This window comes from Mus musculus, chromosome 17 (genome assembly GCF_000001635.26).
Source record: "Mus musculus strain C57BL/6J chromosome 17, GRCm38.p6 C57BL/6J".
NCBI lineage: Eukaryota > Metazoa > Chordata > Mammalia > Rodentia > Muridae > Mus > Mus musculus.
The window spans coordinates 15,592,929-15,598,928 of record NC_000083.6 but is presented as its reverse complement, the minus strand read 5'-3'; the positions used below and the strand labels follow the sequence as shown (position 1 = coordinate 15,598,928).

At 40.2% G+C, this 6,000-nt stretch overlaps 1 pseudogene; it reads right to left on the bottom strand.

Annotated features, from left to right (window-relative positions):
• On the bottom strand, positions 298 to 1,040 carry Gm3507 (predicted gene 3507; annotated as a pseudogene).

Sequence of the window (6,000 nt, the reverse complement as noted above, 5' to 3'; positions counted from 1 at the left end):
AGGTCCAGGACTTGATTTCAGTACCAAAGCAAAGCAAAGCAAACAAACAAACAAAAGCACGGTGCTTTGCCTCTTAAACATGGCTGAGGAGGAGAAACCATGGATGACAACATCAACACTGATTAATGCGTGTATTTTGTGGAATAAAGTGTGCTAGTATGGATAGTTAATTTTAACATAGTTGCATAAAAGCCTGTTCATATTTATTTATTTATTTATTTATTTATTTATTTATTTATTTAAATATATTTATTGTCCATCTGTACTCATCTTTTGAGAGCTGTCTTTTTTTTTTTTCACAATGGATGCCTTTGTTTTTTTTCCTATTTAGAATACTCAGCATATTTTCTACCTGTCTTTTAAGAAGGGTTGCAAACGTGACAGTCTTTCACTGACTCTTTACTTCAGGCTGGTCTGCATTCTTTTGGCTTGACTAGTACCCAGGTAGGTTGACACAGTTGTCAGGCTTGACGGTAACACTCAGTTCAAAATGGCTTTAAGGAATTCAAAGCTGTCAACATGATGATCTTTGGGAGTAATTCTTCATTTTTTCTTTTCAAACAACTTTTGTTTTATTACTTTAGTCATTAGTTCTTTGGCTTTCCTTGCTTCTCTTTTTAAGGAGCATGGTACTAGGGAAACACCAATGAGATCTTCAAGTTGTCTGTTGCCTTCCAAAGTCTGTATACTACTTAGATTTTTCATTATCTCCATGGTTTTCTCTGATGATATCTCAATTTTAGATAGCAACACCATGAATCCATCACTGTCTTTCACTGTGGACTCCTGTCTTACAGGAGCTCAAGTTCCTTGTTTCATTTGATGGTTCGTTTCTGTGCTCCTGTTCTTTGGGGATTGCGGGAGAAGAAAATGGGCTCAATTGATAAGTTCCAGTAGTAGGAGAATACGCTGTAATACTTTTCTTCCTCACGATTTTTGAAGGACTAAATGAGTTCTTTTTCAAACTGATCATTCAGTTTCAGTGATCTTTTAACTGGCATTTCGGGACTCCGTTGCTGGACAGAACCAACTGAGAAACCTTGAGAGCTATCTTTTTTAAAAGATTTATTTATTTATTATATATATATGAGTACACTGTAGCTGTACAGATGGTTGTGAGCCTTCATGTGGTTGTTGGGAATTAAATTTAGGAACTCTGCTCACTCTGGTTGGCCCTGCTTGCTCTGGTTGGCTTTGCTCGCTCTGGTCCAAAGATTTATTTATTATTATAAATAAGTACACTGTAGCTGTTTTCAGATGTACCAGAAAAGGGTGTCAGACCTCATTATGGGTGGTTGTGAGCCACCAAGTGGTTGCTGTGACTTGAACTCAGGACCTTCGGAAGAGCCGTCAGTGCTCTTACCTGCTGAGCCATCTCATTAGCCTGCCTGGTCATATTTTAAAAAATGAGAAATTGTCTTTCCTGCCCAGGTCCATGGCTTTCTCAGCTTTTATCAGTCAGTGGGATGTGTCACACGATAATTAGAGATGAAATTGTTTCCTGATCATACTGCGTGTGAAACCAGTTGAAGTAGTTACGAATGGCTTAGGTGACAATGTGGCAATAGGCTTTGCTGTATAGATCCAGAGTCCTTGATGAAGTCAGGTTTTGAGTTCTCTGAAAAAGGCAGGCCTACATCAAGTAAGGCTGTGGAAGAACCAACAATGATTTTTTAAGCAATGCAAACTACAGTTAAATATACATTATAAGTAGGAATGCCTCTAAATACAAAAGAGCCATCCAGATAGATTTTTTATGACAATAACTCAGAGTAAAAACAATACCTTATTTTCAGTTTTTGGACATGCTCACTACACTATGTTCTTGGTATTAACAAAAACTGTTCATGATTTTAAAATAGCCTTTAGGACCACTTATAAAAATTTCAATCTGCTGGGCAGTGGTGGCGCATGCCTTTAGTCCCAGCACTCGGGAGGCAGAGGCAGGCAGATTTCTGAGTTCGAGGCCAGCCTGGTCTACAAAGTGAGTTTCAGGACAGCCAGGGCTATACAGAGAGACCCTGTCTCGAAAAACAAAACAAACAACAACAACAACAAAATTGATCCATAATCATTTTTTGCACTGGGAAAATTATAGTGAGTGACCAGGAAACAGTATAGTTGTAAAATTTTAGGAATGTTGAATCATGCAAGACAGCATTTTAACAGGAGGCCTTTGAGATATACATGCATCTGCCTTGTCACTTTGGTTTGGTAATTAGGGTACTTTGGAAAAAGAATTGAGCACCACTTGCATATATAAAGGGATGGGGGACATGTTTCTCACAGTGGAAAGACAGTTTAGATAACAGTAGCCAGGGGATGGCAGCATGCATCATTAATTCTAGCACTTGGGAGTTTAACACAGGAAGGTCTTAAGTTTGAAGCCGGCCTAGGCTACAGAACAAGTTTATGGCCAAGTCTTGGCTATATAGTGAGAACTTTTCTCAAGAACTCTCTAACAACACACACACACACACACACACACACACTTCTATTTATATTGTATATACACAATAATATTCATGTTCATTCAAAATGAATGAGTCAGAATTTCAAGAGGTACAGCCTAGCATTTCTTACTATCAGGTCAAAAAGCTAGCATTACCTCCCTTTATTTTTGTCTTCATTAAAAAATTAGAACCTGGCCGGGCATGGTGGCGCACGCCTTTAATCCCAGCACTTGGGAGGCAGAGGCAGGTGGATTTCTGAGTTCGAGACCAGCCTGGTCTACAGAGTGAGTTCCAGGACAGCCAAAGCTACACAGAGAAACCCTGTCTCGAAAACAAACAAACAAACAAACAAAAACAAAAAATAAATAAATTAGAACCTGAGAAATTGAGGTTTTTCTTCAAGAATGACTCTAGCTTTTGTCAGTGCAGATGACAAAACTGTCTCAAAAATTTAAATGTAATCTATATTCATATTTGCTGTGATTAAAAAACAAAAAGGAGCCTGGCGTGCTAGCGTACGCCTTTAATCCCAGCACTTGGGAGGCAGAGGCAGGCTGATCTCTGAGTTCGAGGCCAGCCTGGTCTACAGAGTGAGTTCCAGGACAGCCAAGGCTACACAGAGAAACCCTGTCTCAAAAACCCAAAAACAAAACAACAACAAAAACAAACAAACAAAACAAAACAAAAAGGATGACATAATGAGATCATTACAAGCCAATAGAAAGGGGTCTGGTGGCTAAGTCAAGCTTGAATTTAACCTTGTCTTCATAGCAAGACACTGTCTCAGAAAACAACAGCAACAGAAAAAGTAAGTAGATAGGAGCTGGGCATAGTATTATTTTATAAAAACACACAAACTTTGGAACTGGCAATACATCAGGAGGGAAGGGAAATGAGGTAACTGTGGTATTTGTGGTATTTGTGTCAAGGTGAACCCAATAACCAGCTTAGATGTAGCTAGTTCCCAGGGGTTCAACTCTACACTTTTCTTTTTCATCCTAATATTATCTCCTTGTTAGGACTGAACAAACAAAGATTTTATAGATAATTTAGGTAATCTATCAGTATTTCTTCTTGGAAATCACTTGAAAATATTATCATCATTATTATTATTTACGGTGGAAAGTACAGCACTATATTGCACATGTGGAGGTCAAAGGGCAGCTTTGTAAAGTTGTTTCTGTGGTGGTTTGAATGAAAATGGCCTCCAACGGCTCATCTTTGAATGCCTGGTTTCCAGTTAATCAATTAATGGAATTGTTTGGGAAAGGTTAAGAGGTGTGGCCTTGTTGGAGGTGGTGTGTTACTAGAGGTGGGTTTCAAAAGCCTATGTCAAGTTCAGTCTCTCTCTCTCTCTCTTTCTCTCTCTCTCTCTCTCTCTCCCTCTCTCTCATCTGTGGGTCAAGATGTAAAGTTCTCAGCTACTGTCCCAGTACCATGCATGTCTGCTTCCTTCCATGACGATAATGAATTAACCCTCTAAAACTGTAAGCAAGCTCTCAGGTAGATCTTTTCTCTTATGAGACTTGCATTGGTCATGGAGTCTCTTCTTAGCAATGGAACAGGACTAAGGCAGTTCTCTCTTTCCATCTTTATATGGGTTCTAGGTGAATTTAGATCTCTAGGTTTGCTTACCTGCTAAGTCATCTCACCAACCATCTTGAAGACTACTTGTAAATGTAAAATGTTTTTAGGAAAGTTATTTGCCCAATCAGAAAAGTCCCACCAACCATCTTGAAGACTACTTGTAAATGTAAAATGTTTTTAGGAAAGTTATTTGCCCGATCAGAAAAGTCCCAAGAACAGTTTTCTGGTTTTTTGCAACCCCCCCCCCCCCACAGTTCACAATAATGAGTAGTATGAAAGCAATCTGGTGATATATACATATACAGATACAGATACAGATACAGATACAGATACAGATACAGATACAGATACAGATACAGATACAGATACAGATACAGATACAGATACATATATATCAATGCTTTTGAGATACTCCTTTCCCTCTCTGTGGCTGTTGAGAGAATTTTAGTGTGCCACCTGCTACACAGAAGTTGTCTTTGGAAACTTTGTTTCAGTTTAAGGATAAATTAGATGCAAAGGGAAAAGATTCTATTTTCCTCCTCTTCCTCCTCCTCCTCCTCCTCCTCCTCCTGCTGCTGCTGCTGCTCCTTTTTCTTCCTTCTTCTAGCCATGGAATCCAACTTGTACTGCCTGTATACACACATTTGAGTGTGTAGCCACCCAAGGGAGAATTGCTGACCAACCAAGGTTCACACTTTTAAAGAAAACTGTCTTTCCTTCCCTCAGAAGCCACCATATGTCAATAGCTCCTCCGCCAGGAGCTGAGTTTTGTGAGCACCCCCTATGCGAGAATGTTGACTGAATAGACATTTTGCAGCAACCATAGATGCCGTGAGCCCACGTGTACAGAGACTTTGCTTGCTCTCGCCTCCTCCCCGATGACCAGCTCTAACAGTCCTTCTGTCCTCCCCACCTCCAATCATCCTTGAACCTTCGAGGGAAGAGATATGTTGCAAGTGTCCCACATGTATACTCTGCACTTGGGTCAGTTGTGAGTGTCTTATTTAACTATGGCCCACTGCACAAAGAAACTTTTCTGATGACGCTTAAGAGCATGGGTATAGAGATACAAATTTACAGAGTATTTCGGTACTGTATCCATTTAGCAAAATAGTTCTATTAGGTTACATGTGGGGTCTATAACTCCCCAGTCATTGAGTTCTTGGCCAGATTTATAGTACTGGTATCTGTTTCCTCCTGTGGAGCTGATCTGAAGTCCAGGCAGGAAGCAGTTGGTTAATCCCATAACATGTATCACTCTTACGCTCACCGGCATATTTTGCCAGGTTGGTTCTCATTACAGTTCTCAGTGTTCATAGCTGTAAGACTGTTGATGACCGCCTGCCTCCAGCCTCTTGCACAGTACCTTCTGGTATATGAAAGCTAGGCATCAGCAAGAAAGTGTCTTGGTCAGTGCCAACCTGCCTTCTACATGCTGTATAGTCAAGACATGTGGTGTCTTCAGCAATCGTCTCACAAGTTCTGGTGGACCACCAAGAACACTGGCAATAACATGTATTATTTTGGTTTCACCCCTAACCAACAACTTGAGGGTAAGTATTCTCCTTTACCCACTGGCATTGAACTTTTTATTTAGCCCTGATAGCTTCCAATGAAGAATGAAAAATTACTGGCCTCTTGTGAGAACATGAACTTTTTACCTCGGAGCCCACCCCCTCCCATCTAGAGGTTGTTCTCGGAACACTCCTAAACTTTTCACCCCAAAACTCCTCACCCTAAAGTTCGACCAAGAACATTTTTGAGATAAAGGCCTCCTGAAACAACCTCAAAATGAACCGGGTACATTGCCAAATGATAGGACATGACTCCTTAGTTACGTAGGTTCCTTGATAGGACATGACTCCTTAGTTACGTAGATTCCTTTGGCAGAACTCCCTAGTGATGTAAACTTGTACTTTCCCTGCCCAGTTCTCCCCCTTTGAGTTTTACTATATAAGCC